Source organism: Podarcis filfolensis, assembly GCF_964270895.1.
Source record: "Podarcis filfolensis genome assembly, chromosome: 12".
Classification (NCBI taxonomy): Eukaryota; Metazoa; Chordata; class Lepidosauria; order Squamata; family Lacertidae; genus Podarcis; species Podarcis filfolensis.
In genome coordinates this window covers 29387182-29412337 of record NC_139614.1, presented here as the reverse complement: position 1 = coordinate 29412337, position 25156 = coordinate 29387182, and positions in this window count along the sequence as shown.

The following is a 25156-nucleotide window of genomic DNA, read 5'->3' as shown; positions in this document are numbered from 1 at the left end:
GACACTTTGATGTGAGGCTGGAGTGGAATAAGTAGAGAGCAGAAACCACCCCTCCTCTCTGGAGAATCAGCAGATTCTTGGATATGGGAGGGGTGAAATCTCCTCCCCCATTTCACAAAACTGCCTCAGCCCCTAGGAGTCGGTGCCTATGGTGGTGGTGGGAAATCATAATGTTGCTAGTGCCGAAGGTGTCATTACCTTGATACAAAGTGTTACCCGTCTAAAGAGGAATGCTTTGCAGGGCAATCTAGTGATGCGACAATACTTTTGCTGCACCTGAGCAAAAAGTATTCCCTACATTTTGTAACCTCCCCACATATTATCCTAATTGCACTGACACTGTTTGTAAAGGTCACCCTCTTCTGGAAGCGTTGAATTGAATATGTTTGCCCTCAGTGGCATCAGCCCCTTTGATTGGCTACATTGTGGTGTCACTCCTTTCATCGTGTGCTCTCTGATTAACTGAGATCACATTTATAACTGAGCCTGGAAGCGTTTCCTCTTTCAATGGATTTGTCTGCCCTCCATGAGTTCGTGCCCCTGCTAACCACAGCAACAGAGATGCTGAAGACTGTTGGGAAATTCTGGTGTCTTGACTTAAAAAGCTCCCTAATGTAATGTATGTGGGATACTAGAGGATTTACCATGAAAGATATTCCCAGATGTTCTCTTTTTATCGTCCCTTCATATATTCCAGGGTTTACCCAAGTATTATAATGAGTTGTAAAACCTGTCAAGAGCTAACTAAAATGAAGCCCTTCCATATTTCCTTTTTTTGCAAACTGCATATTAAAATCTTAGGTCTGAGCATCACACAAGTATACATAATTTAGATCATCCTTCCTCAACCTGGTGCCCTCCAGGTATCTTTGGATTACAACTCCCATGGGCTGTGCTGGGTGGGGATAATGGGAGTTGTAGTCCAAAACATCGAGGGGGCTCCTGGTTGGGGAAGGCTGATTTAGATCTCCAATCAAATCTACGAAAGTCCATCATACTGGTTCCACAAATATCCCTCTACAAAGTGAGATGGAGACAACGGAATGGACCCTGAGATTCTTCTTATGGGTTATGTGTACACCTTGCAGGGGTTATTAAATTTGCCACCTCTGTATTTCACATTCAGTATGACCTTGACAGAACAGAAGCTGCATGCAAGAGAGATCATCTTGCTTGAAGGATAACTAACTCTCAACAACAGAGTGAATTCTAAAAAAATTCACTCAAAATGGTAAAGTTTAAATGATGCAGGGAAGTAAAGTGATGTAGTTTTAGATGGTATAGCTGTCTCTAGTGTTCTCTGACTAAACAACACTTTCCTGCTGTGAAAGTCATTTGAATATAATGGAAAACTCCTTGATTCAATTATACTCAATGGACCCTGTTTATGTTCTTTGTTGAGCTAGTAGTATAAACCTAGAGTAATTCCATGCCCTGTTTTGAATTTGTACCTTAACTCCCTTCATGTGTTTTTTCTTTGTTTGGAAGAAGTGACTGAAATGCCACCTTTTCACTTCTGTAACTATGACTGCATACAAACAATACCTTTAAAGCACATGCAAATAACATTTTCCTCCTCAAAGAATTACAGGCACTGTGGTTTGTTAAGGGTTGTTGGGAGTTGTAACTCTGTGAGGGGGAACTTACAGTGCCCAGAAAGAATGTGCTTTGAATGTGCTTTAAATATAGTGTGTACAGAGACTACATTTATATTTTTTTATTATTTTGTACCTAATGTACCTGTACTGCATGGAAGTTGAGTAAAGTTGAAAATAGGTCCTTATGTGTGTGTTGTTGAGTTTCTTTGTTTTCACATTTTTATGTATCATTTTATATTTTTACAGCCTGAGTTGGTATTAGACAGCTTCTGATTACATATTACACATATGGAAATTAGGTGCACACTGTGTTGGTGTTTGTAGTTAAGATGCTAACAGATGACTGGATCTGTGTTGGAGAAGGACACTGTACTCTGGGACTGGGACACACACTGGGACTCTGAGTTCAGGAAAATGGGAAAGGCACATTTATTTCAGAAAGTACATGCTTGATAGGAAAGATCCTAGTTCTAATTAACTGAGGCGGAAATGAAAAAACGAAGAAACCATGCTTGCTCTTTCATCTCAGTAGGAGAGATGCCCAAATATGTCTCCTCTGCCAAAGTAAGGATGAAGAGGAGAGTAGGAAATGAGGTCAGCAACCCTGAAGGAAAATCAATAGATCATCATAAGAAGGACAGTCTAGGAAGGTTGGAGGTTCTCCTCTGTGTGGGCATGTCATCTGCAGTGCAAATATCCTGAAACTTCCAACATCCTCAAAGGGGACAAACATTTGCCAGCTCTGCAGTGAGCCCTTTCCAAAAGGCCACAGTCTTATCACACAGCTGAATATGGTAGAAAAGGAGAATCAGGAGGGTCCTAAATCCAGTCCCATGCTCCTTTCAAGATGAAACCTTGGAACCTTCCGGAAGTGGGGTTGTGCATGCAATCCTTTCAGTCCTCACTTTTGGGTTAGAAAGGACACACACGCACACACACACACACACACACACACACACACACACACAGCCCCTGTTTGAACACACTGCTCCACACCCAGTGCAGAAGATTCATATATAAACTTCTGCATGTGCCTCTAGCAGGCTTTGGGCAAATACCATTCTATCATCTTCTATCACTCCCACTTGCTAATCTCCTTTGTCCAACACAAAAGCTGAACAATATGTCGGGGCGGCCAACATGGTGCCTTCTAGATGTTGTTGGACTTCAAAGCCCAGCAGCCCAAGCCAGCATGGCCAATGGTCAGGGTTGATGGGAAATGCAATCCAATAGCATTTGGAGGGTGCCACAACGCCTACCATATGTCAACATCGTAGGTTTCTGTAGGTGGATATTCACATGCACCTTCTGGATATACTTAATGCATCAATTCAGCTCACCTGTTTCTGTAGGTGAAATGACTCTGCTGGATGTTGAGCGTAATTGTATATGTATCTTTGGGGTGTGTGTGTGTTTCCTTCCCTAGTTTGTTCTGTCTGTTTCTTCTTTCACTTCATTCATATTGTGACTGCACCAGATAAGGGCTATGCATAAATCAAAATGGAGCCACAATTCTTTTCTTTTTCTATTTGAATTTACACATTCTGTTTTATCATATTGCCTTTTAAAAGCTTCTACCACTCATTTATTTCCGTTGTCTCACTTCTGTTTTGTTGAAGGCAGCACTTCCTCCCCCAGACCTTTAATAATTGCATATGTCTAGATCGGGCCACTTGTTAACTGCTGTGCATGATTTTTAGAGAGTGCCTTCAATCACAGAAGTGGTTTATGATTATGCAAAATAACGATTCAAATTTAGGGAATATGCATTTTTAAGCTTCTTTCTCATCCTCCCTGCATTTCATAATTAATTTTTATAGTCTTAACTTACAATATTTTCAATTTGTTGAGCAAGACAGATTCATTTGATTAATTTCTTTGAAAATTAGAAGGAATTCAGGAGAGGAGCTGTACTGCATATTTGAATGATCAAGACAAATTATCATTTTCCCACAGGTCCACATACAAAAAAGGAAGAAAAGGATGTAATAGTTGTACAAAAGGTTCCCTTCTTAAAGAAAGGTTTTTAGTTTACCCTGTCATTATTTAACTGTCTCTCGTTTGCCGCCACACAGTAGAGAAATGAAATTTCATTTATAAGCAGATTGGTAAATGTAGAGCCAGACTCTGTTTAATAAACTGTAATAAACACAGGAAATTGACTTATATGATGTCAAACTATTTGCTAGTCTAGCCCCTCAGCAGAGTTCATTCTGTGTGCAACTAAAGGGTTAAGTTTGTTTTTTTCAAAGTCAAATAGCCAAGAGGGCAATGAGTGGAAGCGTTGCTTCACAACCAGGGCATGTTTGCTGACATAGAGTGTGCCCTCATTGGCTGCATACTTCTGAGGGATTTTTCCCATGTATGTTTGGTTGAATGTCTCCCTGCTATGTACAAGATTTGAAGTAAAAAAAAAAAATGACAAAAGTTCTTACATCCTCAACATATTCACTGTTTTTGTTTAATTTACTAAATAAAATGTTATCAGGATTTCTTCTCTATGGGCTCCATCTGCATTAGTTAAGTGACTTTGCTAACAGCCACTGTGACTGCACCGCCAGGTTTAACATCTATATTTTAAATATTTGAAAATATAAGGGCGATAATGAATATTGCCCATAGTGCTTGGTCCTGTGATAGCATCCATTTTTTACTCATGGATTCATTCAAGAGAGTGTAAATAAAAATATGCAGGTAAAAACATGTCATGAATATTTATTTATCAAATTTTAAAGATGCTGGGGAGCACATTGGCCAAAACAGATGAAAGAGGAGATATTTGTGATTTGATTCCTAACATATTAAAAAACTTAGAAGGCCAGCATGAAGAATGGACTTGTTCATTTTCCATCAGAGCAGGACGACTACGAGAAGAAGTATAATGCTCCCCCACCCCCGCTCCACTCTGTTACCATAATTGAAATCACTTTCCAAAGCTCTTACTAGCCCTGTTTTGCAGAGGGGTGTTAAGCCAACCATTGTAAAGGTATGGATCATGCCCTGCCCCAGTGGGGCTAAGAGCAGCTTTGAAGAGAGGGGATTTGAAACATGCATGTGGTACCAAGGGAGGGGTGCTCCCTTGGCTTGAGGAATGGGGAAATAGGTCGATTTCAGTTTTTCTCACTTTCTCATTTTTCCCAATCTTCAGTCCTCCACATTTCCACATTGTCATTTTTTTTAAAAGGCAGAAAGAAATTCTCATTAAAATTCACCATTCACCATTTAGTGTGAATTTTCCTCCTTAAACACATATTTGTATACAATTTCCCCTAATATGCACATTTTTGGAAAGCGATTTTTCTTAATATAATGCATTTCCGTCTGTTATTTTCACTAACTTATGCTCATTTCCTGGCTGCAGAACTATGTTGCCAGATTAATGGATGCTGTGGACCATGTTGATTGAGCATATGAAGAATGCACCCAGCAGTGCATTATTGCAGTTTTTAACACCCTCGTTTTGTTGTGTTCAGTTCAAGAACCAGATAATGTATGGTCTTTTACAAGTTCATTTATCAACTTCACTGTTGCTTTTCATGGATCCTTTCATCATTTGCATTAGGATTTCCAGGCAAAAACTGTACCCCTGAATATCAAATTTATCATGTTGATTACAGAAGATCATTATTACAGGTTTTTTAAAAAAGCAGAATGGGGGTGGGGGAGAAACATAATATATAATTCATTTTCCAAATAATTTATTATTTTGTTTTCAGGGATAACCTTTGGCACATTCATATGGATTCATTTGAATGCTTCTCCTAGATACAATGATTTACTGTCATTTTAATAAATGAAAAAATAATCTTAGAAAAATGTAATTGTTCTATCTTTGCCCCTTAAATTGAGACATTTGTATGAAAGCAATGATGCCCTTGTTCTAAAGATGGCTGTCACATCACTTGCATAGAAATCAATATGAACCAGATGTGAATCCTCTAAGGATTCAAGGTTCATATACTCACAGACATCAATTTCCTGTTGACTCTTGGTAGATGATGGAGGCACATTGGTGACGTATCCGAGAATGGTACCACTCCAGGTAAGCATCATTTACAGAGACACGTATGCACAGTGCCAACTACCATCAGCATTCACACATTTTTGCACAGCTGTACCATGGGTAAAATGTTACCAACTTATGTAGGATGCATGACATCTCAATATCAAAATTCCAAGCAGTTCCACAACTATGTTTAGTATTGTACGTCAAGTCAAGGAAGGGGGCAAGGAACCTACTCTACCTTGTCCCATTTCCCTTCAGAGAGCCAGCGTGGTGTAGTGGTTAAGAGCAGTGGACTCATAATCTGGAGAACCAGGTTCGCGTCTCCGCTCCTCCACATGCAGCTGCTGGGTGACCTTGGGCTAGTCACACTTCTCTGAAGTCCCTCAGCCTCACTCACCTCACAGAGTGTTTGTTGTGGAGGAGGAAGGGAAAGGAGAATGTTAGCAGCTTTGAGACTCCTTCGGGTAGTGATAAAGCGGGAGATCAAATCCAAACTCTTCTTCAGTCCCCCAATAAAATATTTGAGGGGGTCAGCCACTTGATGGGCATTGCCATTTCTCCCCTTCATTGCTAGAAAGCACCTCAGGGCAACATGGCTGCTGCCTGGCACTCCCCAGCTCCCCTCCCTCTTCCGCCCACCACTGCTTTGTTGCTGGGCTTGGGAGCAGGGCATGGCACCAGTGGAGGCAAATGGACTGTGCACACACAAATGATTGGAGGCGGGGCTTACCTGCCACCCTCCTCCCCCAGTATTTTATTCAAGCTGGCGCCCCTGCACTCTACTAATTTTACCTAACAATTTACCATTTAAAGTAGCCCTTCTTATCTATCTGGCCTAGAACCAGCGCTGGATTTACGTATAAGCTAAAGAAGCTATAGCTTATGGCCCCACTCTCTTGCCCCCCCCAATTCACTATTAATATACTTCTTCTTAATTGTATTTCAGTTCAACAATCACTTTTGTTATGTGCAAATGGCTTTAGATACCTAAATTACCATATAGCATATATTCAACACAAAAAACAGTGACAATTTGTTGTTGACAAAGGACAGCTGGCAGTGGCGTAGCGTGGGGGGTGCAGGGGGGGCCGGCCGCACCGGGCGCAACATCTGGGGTTAGGGCAAATCCATGGGTTAGGGGGCGCAAATCCATGGGTTAGGGGGCGCAAATCCACGGGTTAGGGGGCGCAAATTACTTGCCTTGCCCCGGGTGCTGACAACCCACGCTACGCCACTGACAGCTGGACATATAAAGGGCCCATTACCTTCAGTAGCTTAGGGCCTCATCAAACCTAAATCCGGCTCTGCCTAGAACCCATGATTTTCCTAATGTTCTTTTGGTTCTGGCAATGATGCCAGTGTCAAATAATAAAAAGGTCATCTTATTTATCTTTGTGTTATCGATCTTTTGTTTCCTTACCTTTATCATATATTTATCGATCTTCATCCATTGCATTTGGTTGTTAAAATATGAGCTATGCATGTGTTTTTATTTGCAGGGCAAAACGGAAGGTTCACTAAGTAATCCACTGAGACATGCAGCAATTTTTTTAAAGAGAGAGAGAGAGAGAGAGAGAGAGAGAGAGAGAGAAAGAGAGAAGTTTGAGCACCGCTGATATAGATGATAGAACTAGGATGATAGAACTAGGAAGAAAAGGCACAATTTTAATCAACAGAGAACCTCTACAGTTTATACAGCAGTTTCGAGCCTTGCTATCATCTTGCTGTCTCATGTGATCTTGTTAGAGGACGTGCATAGATTACATTGCTAACTATATATAAAGGAGGTATGCAAATGATAATCTCTTCCACTGTAGGTTCCCCCCTCCCCCCTCAATGAAGCACATAACAGAAAAAGAGAAGGTTTTTTGGGGAGGGGGGAGCTGTAGATTTTTCCATAGGGAAAGTGTAGACAGATTAATACCTGCCAAGGGAAGGATTCAGACTAGTTTATTCCTTTGCATCTGGTATTCTTTGTATCATTGAACTAGAAGTGGGATCTCTTGACTTTCTGCCTGCCATGGATTTACTTTACAGGGGCCCTTTTTGATCCAGCCTGAATGCCAGCCATATAGAAGCAGCCTTGATCTGCACAGCTTTTTCACATCTGGTTGATACAGTTCTGCTCAGCTTGCACGCCGAGGCCATAGCATTTGACATGGTAACACTTGAAGATTTATACGATCCATTGGTGGGAGAGGATGTTGATGAACAGAGTTTGGATGTCATGCTGGAGAATACAAGGGATGTGAAGGGGTAGCATTGGACCTAAGCTGAATATACAATTCTTTGAGAGTCCAGATAGGCCTTTCTTTAGACACAATACTATATGTACGCTTTCCCCTTGACTTTGTGGGTGCCGTGTGCCACAGTCCTATAGAAAGCCTTCTGCTCTTATCTATACGAGTGAAAAATTGAATATCTTTCTCCCGAGAGATATTTTGGAAAATGCATAGGGATAAATTCCAAGTTGCACACTGCTTTCTTGAAAGACATCCTGTTTTGACATTTGCGTTTGAATTTTAAGAGAGCTTAGAAAGAGCCATTACCTCCTTAGGCAGATAGTGCTGTTTATTTCGGTGCTAATGAGATACCCAGTGTTTTTTCACACTCATGGTCGAGATCTTGCTGAGAGATGTCTTATTTGTATTCATTCCCATTGTGTCTTCCTCTGTTCCCTGACATACATAACATTTACAAAACTTAATTTCTTTTATCATTTATGCACAGAAGAGGAAAGGGGAAGGGGGGGGGAAGAGAACAGCCCTGTAGAAAATGAAGAATTGTCTTTGTCTGGGTGTGACTTAAGTAACTGAGCCGGCACTAGATGATAGGATTTCAATCAATATGTTTGATCTATTGGAAATCTGAAGTATTCTAAAATATACAAGTGTGATGGTGGTAAAGGACAAAAGCAGGCTTTGGATTTATAAGGTTCTTTCAAAAACTGCCTCCCTGTTTTATTTGTACTGGTCTATGCTTTGCTCCTTTGCTTATTAACTCTCTGCTGGATTGAGAGTGGCTATTTATTTCTTTACTTTATGAATTTATTTATGTTTTATTGCTTGCTTTAAAAATAAAATAATATCCAGCAAATATTATTTGCAAATAACGTCCCTTGGAAGAACCCTAGCTTTAGTCACATGATTCACGACAATGTCATCAATTTGCTATTGGCCAATCGTCCTTTAGATGGAACGTCTTGTAGATACAGTTATTCTATATAGTGTCTCCATGAGCTGTTGTTTGGGGGAGCTCTTGGGAATGACATTCACTCAGAGATTTGTAAAAGAAAAGAAAAGAAAAGAAAAGAAAAGAAAAGAAAAGAAAAGAAAAGAAGAGAAGAAAGGCTGAATGAGTATAACCCCCTAAAGTCCTGTGGGGAATATCTGGAATGCAATAAGACCAAAACAAACAAACAAAAACATAACAACAGAGAGTCACAAGCCGGGATACAAAGACTTCCACTATGCCAGCTTTCAGTAGGTGCATCATTGTTGCTTAATAGGAGGACATGAGTGAGGCAGAAAGGAGATCTGTGCATTCCTGTCACGGAAAAGGCCCTTTCTATGTTCAGATCAGGGGAGTCAACTTGGATAAAATATTGTGAGGGTCCAGGTAAGCCCCGCCCTGCAAAATCAATCAAAGTGGGCTGAGGGGGAGGGGCACCCACTCAAACCATCCCACAATGTCCTTGAATGTGTGAGCTCCTCCCAGGCTTTCATGCTGAGAATAAAGTTGAAGGGACTTCTAACCGCATTCCTATGACCGTAGCTAGAAGTGTCCTTGAGATGGAGAGTCCTGATTAACTTTCTATTCAATTCTGTATTCCTCGCATGCAGCACTGTTTCCATTCTGCTGCAGTTTGCCTTCCACTAAAAAACACTATTCATCTTGCTGCCTTGGTTGCAAAATTATGCCACTTCAATAACATATACAATTGATAAATTACATAAAGTACATTGTCATTATATTATTCCAACCCATGTCATTCAATGCAAAGGAAACAAGTTCTCTAAACATACAAAGGCTGAGGAAGGAGGCAGTATTGGGGTGGGGCCAGATTCCCTACACACATTTTGCCATTCCATGGTCAGGCTGAATGCCTGCATAGGGTTACAGGAAGATAGATATCAACTACTGGTCCATTAATTCACCAAAGATTGCAGACCTTCATGTTTCAGTCACCAATAACTAATCTGGACTCATATGTCAAACAAAGGCAGCAAAGCCTGGCCTTGCATTCTTCTTATTCCAAAGTTACCTTTGCCAGGGCTTTGAAGATATATTGCTTCAAACATCTAATTTACAGTTATTAAATCTAAGCAACTTTGACTGATGACACAAGTTCTGAACTTTTGTTGCGCAGACAGCTCAAGCTACTATTGGCTGAAAGTAGGCTTTTTTATTTTCATGAGAGTGCGCTATCAAAACGGATACTATCACAACATAAGAAATCAACATGATGCCATTAATTGTAATGTTGGTATCAGCATAACCCTCATCTTGTTGAGGTTAATTAATAGGCCAAATGCTGCTACAACTGTAGAGAAAATTATTATGCTCCCCGAAGGTTGTGATCTGTTTGGAGGTAGGGTACCACCATCTGTGTGGAAAAAATGTTTAATCTATTCATATAAAACAAGGGCATTTTGCTTGAAACCAGTCTAAGCCAAACTGACATTGTATAGTAAGGATGCTGGGGAATGTCATTCCATTTTTAAGGAAACTGATTCACATTTCCTGGATCACTAGGCAGATCAGAAAGTAGTAATCCTTTGATTATTGCACTTTTCCAAATTTTGTGAGGCAGCTCAAAAGAAGTACCAAAATAAGAGTTTTGTAGAAAAAGCAGTGGTTTTTAAAAATTAAAAATGCAAATTTTTGCATTTTTATATAATCACAGATTTGATGTGGAAGCAGGAAAGGAGAGGCTTATGAATGAACACATATGAAACTAAGATGGAACAGTAATAGAATAATCCATCCAGCCCTGTATAGGACAGATAGAATAAAGATTTAGGGCAGGCATAGGCAACCTTCGGCCCTCCAGATGTTTTGGACTACAATTCTCATAATCCCTGACCATTGGTCCTGTTAGCTAGGGATCATGGGAATTGTAGGCCAAAACATCTGGAGGGCCGAAGGTTGCCTATGCCTGATTTAGGGAACGTTAAGAGCCAACACCCATAAGTACTCAAGCCTTTGTCAACTACCTTGTTATTATGCATTCAGTTTTTTGAGATGGGGAGTTTTAAGAGGAAAATGTGACGTGTACATCACAGAAGAATGGTGTAACGAAGGAGATCAAATTAGTTTGTTGATGCCCTTTTCTGCCATGTTTGTAGCAGGTCAAATGGCTACTAAGCTTTTGACCAGTGGCCTTTCTCCCAAATTTCAGTGACAGTGTGTACATAGGAAATAGGCCATGTTGGAAATTTTCGTCCTTTTAAAGAAGAAAAAAAATACTTGGAGGATTTAGATTTCATTCATGATTGTTGCTGCAAAATTCAATGATGTGTAGAAAACAGTTCTAACAGATGGCTCTGGTTTATCTCCTTTGTATAAATAATGATGTAGCCAAGGTTAGTGTAGCAAAGAAAAGGAATATCTAGAATATTTGTCAAATCAGAGGTGATGCAAAGCAGTGCTCAGATTACAGAGGGAGAGGTAAGGTGTGCTTATTGAAAACTACAAGCTCCACCCCTGACTTCCCCTAATTTAAGCCAAAAAATGCCCTTTTGCAGTAGTTTGAAAACAGTAGCTGGGGGTGGGGAGCATAAATTGTAAGAGAGCTAAACCATTCTGCGCCCCACCCCACAGTAATTCAAGTACCAATTTAAAGTAATACCTTGGGTGAGGTAACAATAATGACCCAATCCATCACTGTTGTCTGCTTAAACAGCTGAATACTACACATAAATGTCCCAATCCAGCTAGGGGCATTTACACTCTTCTTGACATTATAGAACTAGATCCAGAAACTAGGACTGAATGCTCATAGCCTCAGTAAAACAATCCATGATGGCAATAATTATCACTTGCAGATTATGAGGAAATAATAGTGATGGATTCTGTTCCATTTTCCCCAGACTATTGTTGATGGTTTACCTGGATAATTGCCAGTTAAAAATGGATCAGGTGACGGTGGTGGGGAAGATCTCTTTCTAAGATCCTAGAAAAAACTTCCTAATGAGAGTTAGGTGGTCAAAACATCTGATGTGGTATCAGGGAATTCCTGAAGTTCCTATCCTATCAAATTTGCAGATGACACCAAACTGGGAGGGGTGGCTAACACCCCAGAGGACAGGATCACACTTCAAAACGACCTTGACAGATTAGAGAACTGGGCCAAAACAAACAAGATGAATTTTAACAGGGAGAAATGTAAAGTATTGCACTTGGGCAAAAAAAATGAGAGGCACAAATACAAGATGGGTGACACCTGGCTTGAGAGCAGTACATGTGAAAAGGATCTAGGAGTCTTGGTTGACCACAAGCTTGACATGAGCCAACAGTGTGACGCGGCAGCTAAAAAAGCCAATGCAATTCTGGGCTGCGTCAATAGGAGTATAGCATCTAGATCAAGGGAAGTAATAGTGTCACTGTATTCTGCTCTGGTCAGACCTCACCTGGAGTACTGTGTCCAGTTCTGGGCACCGCAGTTCAAGAAGGACACTGACAAACTGGAACGTGTCCAGAGGAGGGCAACCAAAATGGTCAAAGGCCTGGAAACAATGCCTTATGAGGAACGGCTAAGGGAGCTGGGCATGTTTAGCCTGGAGAAGAGGAGGTTAAGGGGTGATATGATAGCCATGTTCAAATATATATAAAGGATGTCACATAGAGGAGGGAGAAAGGTTGTTTTCTGCTGCTCCAGAGAAGCGGACACGGAGCAATGGATCCAAACTACAAGAAAGAAGATTCCACCTAAACATTAGGAAGAACTTCCTGACAGTAAGAGCTGTTCGACAGTGGAATTTGCTACCAAGGAGTGTGGTGGAGTCTCCTTCTTTGGAGGTCTTTAAGCAGAGGCTTGACAACCATATGTCAGGAGTGTTCTGATGGTGTTTCCTGCTTGGCAGGGGGTTGGACTCGATGGCCCTTGTGGTCTCTTCCAACTCTATGATTCTATGATTCTATCCCTTTCTTGTTGAAAGCCTTAAATTCAATTCAAGTCATTTCCAGTTAAACGGAACTCAGGTCAAGAGAAGATTTCTTGCTAGCTAGCCATCCATGCGTCCACACACACACACACACATACACACCACCATTGCTACTGCCATAATTATTAGTCTTGGTATAAGGAAACTTCCTATGGCTTATATGTAAAATGCATGTAGAATTTCTGATTTTTAGTAGCCTAGAAAGTACTATTAATGTGTATGAGTGGGCTGGAAGCACAGACATCGAAAAAGTGTCATATCACATTGGGAATTCTACCCTTTGGCAGAATTCAGTGGAGATATCTCCTTTGAAAGTACTGTTGAAATGAAAAGGACTGGTTGAAGAGCATAAATTTGGACATATCCAATTCATTTCAGTGAAACTCAAGTTAGAAAAAGATATCTGGTGAGTATTCGATTATCTGAAAATTTCACTTATGTAATGTGCCAAACAACTGTTTTGATCCTGAGACAAGATACCCAGAAGACTTCAGGGCCAAACTCTCCTGAGGAATTCAGAAATGCTGAGAAAGTTTAAAAAACAAAAGCTGAACAAATTCTAAATGGAGCCAGTATGAGTTTACCCATCAAGCAATGCAATTACTTAACTTTATGCTCTGGAGATAATGGTCTTATTGGTAGGGAGGGATGTGCATTTCTTCACTTACATCACAAGCCTATGCATGTCTCAAGTGAATCCGGTTGAATCACGTAAGGCGAATTGCAGCCTTACAACAACAAAAGCCTGCTCTGCTGCTTTGGGGGTGGCCTCTTGATCAACCTACTGAGTGGGGTCCTGGGTTTCTGCCCCAAAGGCCTGCCCTAATATCACTGTTGTGCCATCACAGCAGTTGTCTTCTGAAACAATTAGAAGTGCACACAAACATGACCCCCCTTCCCCCTTGCAGCTATTGATGGATAGATCTGTTTTCAGTCCACATTAATTTCTCGTGTGTTTATTCACAAATCCATTTCTGTATTAATTTGTGAATGCTTAGGAAAAAAATCTGTAGGAAATTTCATATTAAAGAAGAGCTTTAAAACATTTTATCACAAAATACTAAATTAAGTAGTATTTTATCTCAATGGATGCATTTCTAAATGTGTTTGATCATAAAAAATACATATTTTAATACATTTTGTTATCACTGGGACACTTTTCCTTTTGACTTTGTAACACTCTTCCTATAGGAATTTTGTTGCTGCTGAAAACAGGGTACAACAGCAGCCCTAATGTCCCCCTAGGATAAAACAATTTTTCTCCATTTTTAGTTTTGCACTATTTATCTATTTGGGGAGAAATTCTTTTAAGAAGTAGAGAATTACAGAGCAATCCTACTCATGTCTATTCAGAAGTAAGCCATATTGAATTTGATGGATCTTATTCCCAGTTATGTGGGGACTGAATGGATGCCTGAAATATATTAACAGAAGTCTGAAAAGAGCACAGCAGCTCCTTCCTCCTCAACAATCCCAGGAAGGAGTGAAGAAATGCATGAATATCCCAACCGAAGTGATCTGAAATTAATCAAACATAATAGCTAAACGTATATTTGCTTAACAGCTGGTTTTCACCGACTTCTCCCAGGTTAGAATTCTTTCTAAGCCATCCCTTTTTCCTAGATCAAATTTAGGTATGAAACATTTTCTTAAGCTAGTGTGAATGTACTCTCTAGCTCATCAATATCAGTATTATGCAGATAAATATGTAATTACTTTTTCTCCTACTCATTAAGTCTCATATTGAAATGGGATTCAATGTTGGTGTCAGCCAAACTCAGGTTATTTGTGACAACAACCATGACAATGAAATAAATCTTGATGCTCTCAAGGGGGGAAAAGGAAGGGAAAAAAGTTAAAATCTTGGGTTACTAATTGAACGCTGAAAATCTCTCAAAGAAGAGAGTTGTGGATTAATTTTTAAATCAGTTTTAATCTGCTTATTCAGTTTTCATTACAGAGCTGTGAATATTTATAGTGAAAAAAATGCAGTACTTAACCTTTAATAATTTTCCTGTTCTCAATATACTTAAACTCAAAAAGCAAAAAAAAAGGGGGGAACCATATGTACTAGAAAGAAAGGCAATAGGCATCGTTTGTGCTTTAGTTATATGAATTACTGACTCCTTCGGATGCTCAACTGGACCGACAAAAGCAGACTGTATTCTTGAACTTAATCAGTATAGAAAGATTGTTTCAACTTTCAGTTGTGCAAATTTTGGATGCAACCCAGCGTGTTTTGATGTTATTCAGGTAGGGATGGCTCTAGACATTTTATTCTCTGAGATGTAGGACAACGTGGTGGACTCTCTTGCACATACAGAAGCCAGCTTCAACACTGATGAAGGAACGTATATTTCACCAAACCTAAGGCATCAAGCTAGTCCAGGGGGCTTCAAGCCACAGCTCTGTTGTGACTTGCCCACTGCTGTACCTTTGAAATGCACATGAGCAGAGCAATGCATGAGCACGCACATTCCTTGCTGGAGTTATTGGCAGCACCTGGCTGTTTCTCCGCCTGCTTGCTTGGCCCTCTGAGTTTTGTTGAACTATAGCTCCCATTGTCCCTGACAACTGGCCATGCTAGCTTGGCTTGCTGTGAGATGTAGTCCAGTCATTCCTCGAGAACACCATGTTGACTACCCAGTGGTGGTGGCAGTTGTGGTGGTTGGGAGCATTCTGCTTGCCTGATGCTGGTCTCAATGTGATCTTGAATGTTACTGGGGTGAAATGAAAGGAAATCAAAGTCTAAATCGGCAGATGAATGGTGATTCAAGAGACTTTGCTTAAACGTCTTGCACATCTTTATTAACAGCAATATTATAGAATTTTGTATACAAGAATGCTGATACCATTCCTCTCTCCTTACTAGAAATCCCAACTGAAATGAACAATTGATGAACATTCACGTTGACATGAAAGGATATAAAAGAAATGAGCCAGCTATTGATTTCCATCACCACTCTCATCTTTCTAACAATCAAAATAAGAACAACACATAATTAACTGCAAATTAACAAACAAACCACCCAATAACCAAAGCAAAGATTCCTCCTCTGTGCAACAGTAAAGCAGGGTGGGATTTTTGAGTACGGAGTTCCTTACCTTCTGAAGTTAACACATACTTGTTAACTTGTTTTGAGCAGGATATGACAGAGATCAGATGTTACAACAGGCACATCCAGAATAGAAATTCTATTCAGACCAAACATCTATGCTAGAGCGCATGCTGAGAAAACATGATCTGACCCTGTTTATGGAAGAATGAAAGGAAAAAAGGAATGAAATATAGATGTGCTTACCAGCAAAAGTTGCTTGCTATGTATAAATAAAAGACTACAGCTGTTCAGAGTACAGAGGGTGGTTTAAAATTATAGGCTACTTGCAAAAAAGGAAAATTAGGGGTGAGGGGACAGCTGAGGAGACGACAAAAATGGAACCAGACAATAAGGTTGGGATGAACAAGCCCTAAAGGGAAAGGCAATTGCCCTGTGGTAGACCACAAGCTTTGCATGCAAGAGGTCCCTAGACCAAGTCCTGGCATTCCTACAGTAGTTAAATGGATCAGGTAGCAGCGTATAGTCTTTGCCACTTAGAAAAGACAATTGACCAATGCCTGACCCAGTATCGTCAAATCTCATGTGAGCAAGGAAGAAGGCAGCAAGTCAATGGTCTTTGAAGGTCCTTCCAGCTTTGTGAGTTTGTAAGGAAGCAAGGATGCAGGTTTTATTAAGAAACAACAACACGTGCATGTCAGGAGTTCAGCCTATACTTGAATAGGGCCCTGGCAGAGACACATGCCTGACTGGCATGTTCCCTCCCTCCTGGTCGATTGTTCGGGAGCTTCAAAAGCTTTCTTCTGCCCAGACATCACAGTGACCGATGCCAACAGACATCGGCACACTTAAGGATCCGCAGAGTCTTTGCAGCTTGCGTGACAGACCTCAGCAACTCAGCATTTTGGCTAATCTACTTTATTTACATATGAACACACACGGAGCACTGCAACATAGCTCCCTCTCTCTCTAGCATCAGACAGCAAAGAGAAAAAGAACAAAGGACTTCATGGAAGACAGTAACATGAACATCCTGTCTCCATCAATTCCCACTCTGTGGAGTCAAAACATATAACATCATGTGAAAGACAATCCTATGACTGCAATCATAGAGCAGGAATTCTAACAGTGCACGCACATGAACTTGTTTAAATGTTACATTTTTTCTGATTTAATTAGAAAATTGCAATTATTCTAATTTAATTTGCCTGCAAGAAACAAAAGTTGGAACTCCCAGATCCTTGAAGTTTTGGGAGGTACCCATGCTGTTAGTATTTTGATGCCAGCTCAAGGCATGGCCTTTTTTTTACACAGGCCTTTGGATGCTGCCACTGATTTTCAACTGCATGTTGTCCAAGATTTTTAGATTAAGGGTGGGATATAAACAAACAAACAAACTTTATACTGTACCTATAAATGTGAAAGTCTTGGCGAAGCAATCAGAAGCGGGAGGACAGAAGGAGGTGGGCTGCATTTCCCCCTTTCACCAGAAATTTCTTTTTTGAAGCATATTTATTATGACATTCATAACCTGCCTTTCTTCCAAGGAGTCCAAGGTGGCACACGTGATTCTCTTGGTCTCCATTTTATCCTTACAGTTAACCTTGTGATGTACGTTGGGTTAAGCGCTGGTGACTGGCCAAAGAGCATCCAATGAGTTTCAAGGCCAAGGGGATTTGAACCCAGGTCTCCAGGGTCCTAGTATGACATGCTAACACCACACTGGCATAAACCATAATAGAGATATGGGACCATATGGTAGGGGGGAAAATAAGTGTACCAGTTCCCAATTTCTTGCAATTGAAGTTATGCTTATCCTGTATACATTAGTGCTTTGCATAGAAGTCTAACAGGCCATGCATCATCCTCTGTAGGTTCTTTTGGCCTCTGAGCCAATGGCTTTTACTGACCATAACAATAGTTATTTAAAATGACCAATAAAACTTAGAGCAGAGTGTAGTGGGGAAAGGGAATCAGATAATGGGGTCTACGCACTATTATTAAAATATCAAATATGGGGGAAAGGGCCTCTAGTTACAAGCAAAGTATGCATGCATGCATGCATGCATGCATACATACATATATACATGTGACGATCAGCATTTTGGTTCTCAGTCTCTTTACAAAAGAGAAGAAATAAAGGAAGATCAGATCTAGGTAATGGAAACACTGCTTAGGAAGAATCTTTACTCTGTTGAGATTGGTGCTTCTTGCCCTTTCTTGAGCAGAGCATGATGTGATTTTGCCTCCACACATTGGAAGGGATTTTCTTTGCTTGTTCATTCCATTTATTATTACAATTTTATTTCTACTTTTCTGCCAAGGAACTCAAGTTCCTCCCTGTCCCCATTTTATCCTCACAACCTCCCTAAGATGTATGTAGAAACGCACATATTAGGGGAACATAGTGCCTTAAATGGCACATATTAGTGAAAAAAGCACATAAAAATGCATTCTATGTGGCAAAATCACTCTCACACTAGATATGTATCTCCTTCTAAAATGCATTTTTGTTTTTGATGAATACCAGCAATCAGGAGCCCCCATCCCCCTTTTCTGGAGGGGGGGGGGCACAAGTTTGATTCACTGTGCCAAACTTGGAACTAAAAGCCAAAATTACATTCCAAACATGTGAAGAGCTTGATGACAATACGGAGTAGATATTATGCACCAGAAAACTCAAAGGAGATGTTCCAATCCATCAGTGTCAGTTATTACCTGTCATAGTAATGCCTTTGAGGAGGACTGGAGTAACACAACCTCAGGAATGGAGGAAGCTATGGAAGCCGTTTTAGGGGAAGCAGGTAGAGAAGCCAATGCATTAGCAGAGCGAATTGAGCTTGCCGGTCCTACCGAGGGAATTGCTGCAAGTGTAATTACAAAGCAGATGCTGTAGAGCATGAACTACGTTGTCGTCTTCCTTTTAAAAGTTTCAGTGATACATTTTCCGGGAGATAATGCACCTCTGGTCGATATCATTGCAAATCCCAGTCCAATTTAAGGAGGAGATGCTTCATCGTTACCTTTATGAAACACATTGAACTTGTGCAACTCCGAAAGCTGATCCCACCCACCTAACACGCTCTGGATTCTGAGTTCTCGGGGTTCTGATTGTTTTAAAGGTGGGTCTAAAGATGCTTCTTGGCAGAAAAGAGGTGTGGTGGTGGTGAGAGAATAACAAGGAAATCCTACCCCTGTCTAAGCTATCGCTTGCATGATTGTGTGGCCCCACGGTTGGGATACCCACACATCTGCCAATGTAGGATACAATTTCATGCATCTAATGAAGTGGGCTGTGGTCCATAGCAGCTTGTGGCACAATAACTTCGATACTCTTAGGGCTGATCCATACTTACCTTTCCTCTTTGCTTTAAAGCTCTGTGTATGAGCACTTTTAATTCCCCCCCATGAAAACCTGCTCTTTACCAATGAATTGCAGCAAACAGCAATCAGCAGAAAACCTGAATTGCCATTTGTTGCGCTTCGAATTTAAAGAGCAGGTTTTCACAGGGACAGTCCCTTCTCTAGAAGAGCATTAGTGGTAGTGCAGCAACTGAGCTTTCCTTCCCAACATTGGGGATGTCTTGGCGGGTTGACCTCTCTCGGACTTCACTGGTGGTGGGAGCTTCCCAGCATCTTCTAGACCCTCAGCCACTCTCCTTAGGATTACTTCTAGAGTGCTTTATAAAAGCATTTGTTATGCTTACTTGCTATATTTTATAGTAACCTGATACAGTCGTACCTTGGAAGTCGAACAGAATCCATTCCGGAAGTCCATTTGACTTCCGAAACGTTCGACTTCCAAATCGCAGCTTCTGATTGACTACAGGAAGCTCCTCCAGCCAATCGGAAGTCGTGGAAGCCCTGCCAGACGTTGGTTTCCAAAAGAACGTTCGAAAACCAAAACACTCACTTCTGATTTTCAGTCGTTCGGGAGCCAGAACGTTCGACTCCCAAGGCATTCAGGAGTCAAGGTACAACTGTATAGATAATCACCGTAGTCAGAAAGGGGTAATTGTTTCCCACCTCATTCGTTTAATTCCTAAGGTGTCATGAAAAAGATTTATTCTTTGGATACTGAAATAAATTGCCTTTGGATACTGAAATACATTTGTTAAAGTTCAGCTCTAAAACTGTTTCCATATGTCGGGATTACATCAGTCTGTACTTAGACCAGTATACAATGTGACTGTAAAGCCTACATCGGTTACCCAATAGAACAGTTGTCTTCACCCTTTCCAGATCTTGCACTCACCTTCAACTCAAACATATATTTGAAACCCATTTTGTAATTTTTATACACATATATTTGTATGGTGGTAGCACTGCTGCTGCAATCTATCTTAGATTAAGCAATAACTCAGTAGCGGGTCTCAAACCACCAGTTAAAGATCTCTATGGTAGAATACATATATTTGCTCCGAAAGAAGCATGCATTCTCTTTGACATCAAAAACCTTCCTCCAGATGGCACTGCCGAGTTAAGTCCGGCAATCGCTTACTCGGAACGGGGCCTTTTTGGTGAAGGTGCCAACTTTGTCAGACCACTTCTCCAAAGGGGCCCACCAGGTATCTATATTGTACTCTTTCAGGTAGTGGGGCAATTAGAAAACCTTTTGGCTAAATCAATTTTGTTATTTTTGGATCTGTCTATGTGAAATTTGCAAGACCTTTCGGGGGTCACTTCCCGGGCTTCCAATTGCCCACTACCATGGGAAGGAAAAGCTGCCACACATTTCCCCATGGCACATATAAGATCTGTGGTGATAAAGTGACTACAGTGGTACCTCTGGTTGCAAACGGGATCCGTTCTGGAGGCCTGTCCGCAATATGAAAAGAGCGCAACCCGCAGCGGCGCGTCTGCGTGGGGTGTGTGTTGCGATTTGGCGCTTCTGCGCGTGGACGTGATGTCATTTTGCGCTTCTGTGCATGCAAAAGCTGCAAAACCCGGAAGTAACCCTTTCCGGTACTTCCGGTTCACCGCGGGACGTAATCTGAAAGAACGTAACGTGAAGCAAACATAACATGAGGTATGACTGTATTTAAAAATGAAAGTGGCACATTTTCTAGTTAACCGAACATTTCCACAAATCTACATTGTCGGCAACTATATTGATATATATATATATCCACATGAGAATGCCCTATAAGACCCGTAGTGGTAAATGTGCCCAGAAGTGCACTAATTAACTCCAACTGGTCTCCTAGGTTGTCTAGTTAATGCTTCCTCTCTGGCTCTTCACTGGCCATCATGTATCATCGTTCAGCGAATGACAGCAGTCAGGTTATTAAAGGTGTAGATATTAAATTAACAACAGTAGTAAACATTGTAGCCGTACTTCACATCTCAGCAGAGCCAATGAAGTAGATGACACCAAATTCATGCTGATATGCTGGAATGACAGATGGGCGTCATTTAACACAATACATCAGTGGGCAACCCACGTACCACAGCTGTCTCCACTAAATGAATTAGATCAGGGTAATTAATCTACGGCAGAAAGTATTGCTAAAGTGGGTCCTAAGCAGAATTAGAGAGGAATAAAATGCACAGCTATTTTTTTTCTCCCCTTAAGAGAGATGGCTGCATGAAGACGGAGCCCAAAACTGATTGCAAAGAGGTTTAATTCCATATAAAAAATATACTTCTCATAAGGAAAAGAGAAACAATGCTGTATTCATAAATAATATTTATATTTATATATGAATGTTTATTTCACCCTCATTAGCATCAGAATCAGACACTTGCAAAGCAGGGGATGAAAGTCTGGGTAGTGATTTTGGCTCTGAGAAAGAATCCTTATCTCATTTGTTATCTGCAAAGATTGTGGCTCTTATTATTCTCTGCTCTCCTATTCCACTGATGTGGATCGAGTATATTTTAACTGCTTTCTTTTCAATTTATCTTTTTGTAATAGGGCAACTCCATTCCATTCACAGTAGGGTTGTCCGAAGGAACAATAATAATGTAATAATAATTTATTATTTATACCCCGCCCATCTGATTGGGTTTCCCCAGCCACTCTGAGCGGCTTCCAAAAAAAGATTAAAAATACATTAAAACATCAGTCATTAAAAACTTCCCTAAACAGGGTTGCCTTCAGTTGTCTTCTAAAAGTCAGGTAGTTGTCTATTTCCTTGACATCTGATGGGAGGGCATTCCACAGGGCAGGTGCCACTACTGAGAAGGCCCTCTTCTTGGTTCCCTGTAACTTGGCTTCTTGCAGTGAGGGAACTGCCAGAAAACCCTTGGCGCTGAACCTCAGTGTCCGGGCTGAACGATGGGGGTGGAGACGCTCCTTCAGGTACTGGAGGACAGGATGCCTGCCTGCTATGACCCCAAACTCTACAAGACTTCAGTAGGCATACGTGCATCTGCAAAAGCAGACACTAGGGTGCATTGTTCACAAAGCACCAGTGTAGCTTGACAAGGAAATCAGGGTATAAGTCCTCACTCAACCATGAACCTCTCTGGGTGACCTGAGATCAGTCACTGTTTTAGCCTAACCTGCCACACAAGCTTGTTGTGCAGATAAAATGGGGAGGTGGATGATGATGTTGATGATTTGAATTTATAAACCACCCTATACCCAAGGGTCTCAGGGTGGTTCACAGAATAAAATCAAGATATAAAACTACAAAATATCTAATAAAAACACACCTACTCTCATCAAACGCCAACAGCTAACTGGCGGGCGGTGCGGTCGCAACTGTTGTACTCACACATGTATAGACATGTTTTAGTGATGTTGCGACACAAATAATATTTCTCGATATTGAAATATTGTTAGTGTATCAATGTGCCCCGTGCATCATCCCTTGGATGCCACCATTTTAATTTCTCCCATGCCTCAGACTGATGCTACCTCTGGTGTATTGAGGGAAATGTTAATGGCAGCTTGTAAGAAATTTAACAATAACAATGCTGATGAATGACCACACCAGAATCAACAAAACAAAACATCTGTTAGTCATTGCTAACTCAGTTTTGACTTGAACTGGGGGTTGAGGGGACAAAGGGTTGCGCAGGGTTGTATCAAAGGTTAGCTGTACTCAGAGTAGGCCCACTGAAATTAATAGACTTGACTAACTTGAGTTCATGAATGTCAGTGGACCTACTTCAAGTAGAACTCAGTTGGCTGCAATCCACTGATCCCAGTTCTAACCCTGCTGACTAAAGCAACTGTGTGATGCTAAAAAGAGAGAATCGGTAACAAAATGTTGATGCCATCATCTAAGTTGCCAGAAATTGCAAATATGCAGAAGAAACTGAATTAGAAATAAATGACACTTTATCAAGGTGTCAGGTGTCATCCAGTGATGGATGAGTCATTGAAGAGCGAGATGTTGCAGTGTCACTCCTCACACAAAAAAGTTTGGATCCTACTCATAGCCTTGTCCTAGTATTTTTTATTTTTAAACTGTTCTGGAAATATGTTGAGAATAGCCAATCATCTGTGCCCCCAAACACCTTTCTTCTCTAGTCTCTTCTTTTGTCATCTCTTTCCATACAGCTAAGGAGTTGCAGCCATGCTTATTGATACAAGTCTACCATTTCAACAGCTCTGCAGCGTGATGGTGTAAAGGAAATGGCAGCAGGATGGATGAGAGCAGTGCTTTTTTTCTTAAAAAAAATGTTTAGGGGTACTCTCATTTTGATTCAATGAAAACCACCATTTTATAGTTCAAATTGGGGGGGAAATACAGTAAACACAACAAAACTGACCAATCACCGTTCTAGATTCCAACTCCTACTTCACACATTAAACGCTTGCTTCCATCTGAGACTCAGGAAACACCTGACAGGAAATGAGGCTGCCATCGGACTAGCAACGGAACTGACGATTCACCTTGCTAAAGAAACTAAAAATTCTAAAAAATAATTAGTTTCTTCTCCCATTAGATTCACAAAACGTTTAAGGGGGTTGAGTAACCCTGCATCCCCCCAGAAAAAAACACTGGATGAGAGCATACTTTTGTTGGTTTTCTGGACACTCAAACACAATTTGAAATATCGGAGACACATAACCAGAAAATAAATAGTGACCGCATACATCTCCCAAAGGATCCAAGATAACGACAGGTGCTGTTTTCACCTTACCAAATCCTAGCTGGGACAGGGATGTTGACAACAGAGTCTGCTAAACATGGAATGCCTCTCATCCACACAAGTTGTTCATCCGTGTAAATACTTTCTCATTAAGCAATTACATCAGCCAATGATCCCTCAGACCATTAGATAGCCATCTGTAGGATCTCTGCCAAACATTGAGCAAAACACAAATGCAAGCTCTGTGGCAGGAGCAGAGAAGCAAAAGATAAACGATATTTGCAGTCACACTGTCCTTACAGCCTGTGGGAACTTCTGAACTTAAAGCTCTGGGGCCGCGATTTTGTATTCTAGGCCATATTTGTGACGTACACTTGTCACATCAGCAACTTCAGATCCAATGAATTATGCCATATTCAGAACTATCAGAAACCATCCTGCATGATAATTTTGTCTGATCCCTGGATCCAAAGCTATTTTTTCTAGAAAAAGAGGTGCCAGAACTCACCATGAACGCCTCCCTTGTTCTCTGAGAATGGCAATGGTACCTACCTGAGAGGTACCAGAACTGAGTTCCGGTGAGTTCTGGCTGATAAAAAGCCCTGGCCTGATCCCTCCTTCAATAGAAACAATACAAAGAAGTGCAGTGCAGATCATTCTGCTGCAGCAGTGCCAGTTGTACCCCACCTAATCTGACCACCTAAACTTGTGAGCCATGGGCTGTAGGATTAGAAACAATGGTTTAAATCAGGAATGAGGATCCCGAGACCTTCCAGATTTTGTTGGTATTGACCTGACCTTGTTGATCAAGGCAGATGGGAGTTGGAGTCCAACAACATCTGGAAGGCCTCAGATTCCCCTTTCTTGATTGAAATCCAGCATAAGTTTTTTTCTTTTAAAGGCCTATAATCTACATTGACTAAATCATTCCCCATCCTGTAATGTAACAATGAATGATATTGCAGATATCCATCATAAATAGGACAGGAAATATGCTAGATTATAGGCCTTTAAAAAAACCGTGCTGAAATTAAAGGTATAATATTAACATCTAGCTCTCTGAGTCAGTTACATGCCTCTCACCAATTTTGTGGCATTTCTGATTATTTCTGAAGACACAGAAAGATTTCATGAAAACAAAACATTCCCCTTAAGGCTATTCTCTGAGCCAGTATCAAGGGCAGAGAATCTCTGGCTCTCCAGATGTTGTTGGATTCCAACTCCTATCAGCCCCAGCTAGGATGGCCAGGGGCCCAGTTTCAGACTGGAGTCAAATTACAT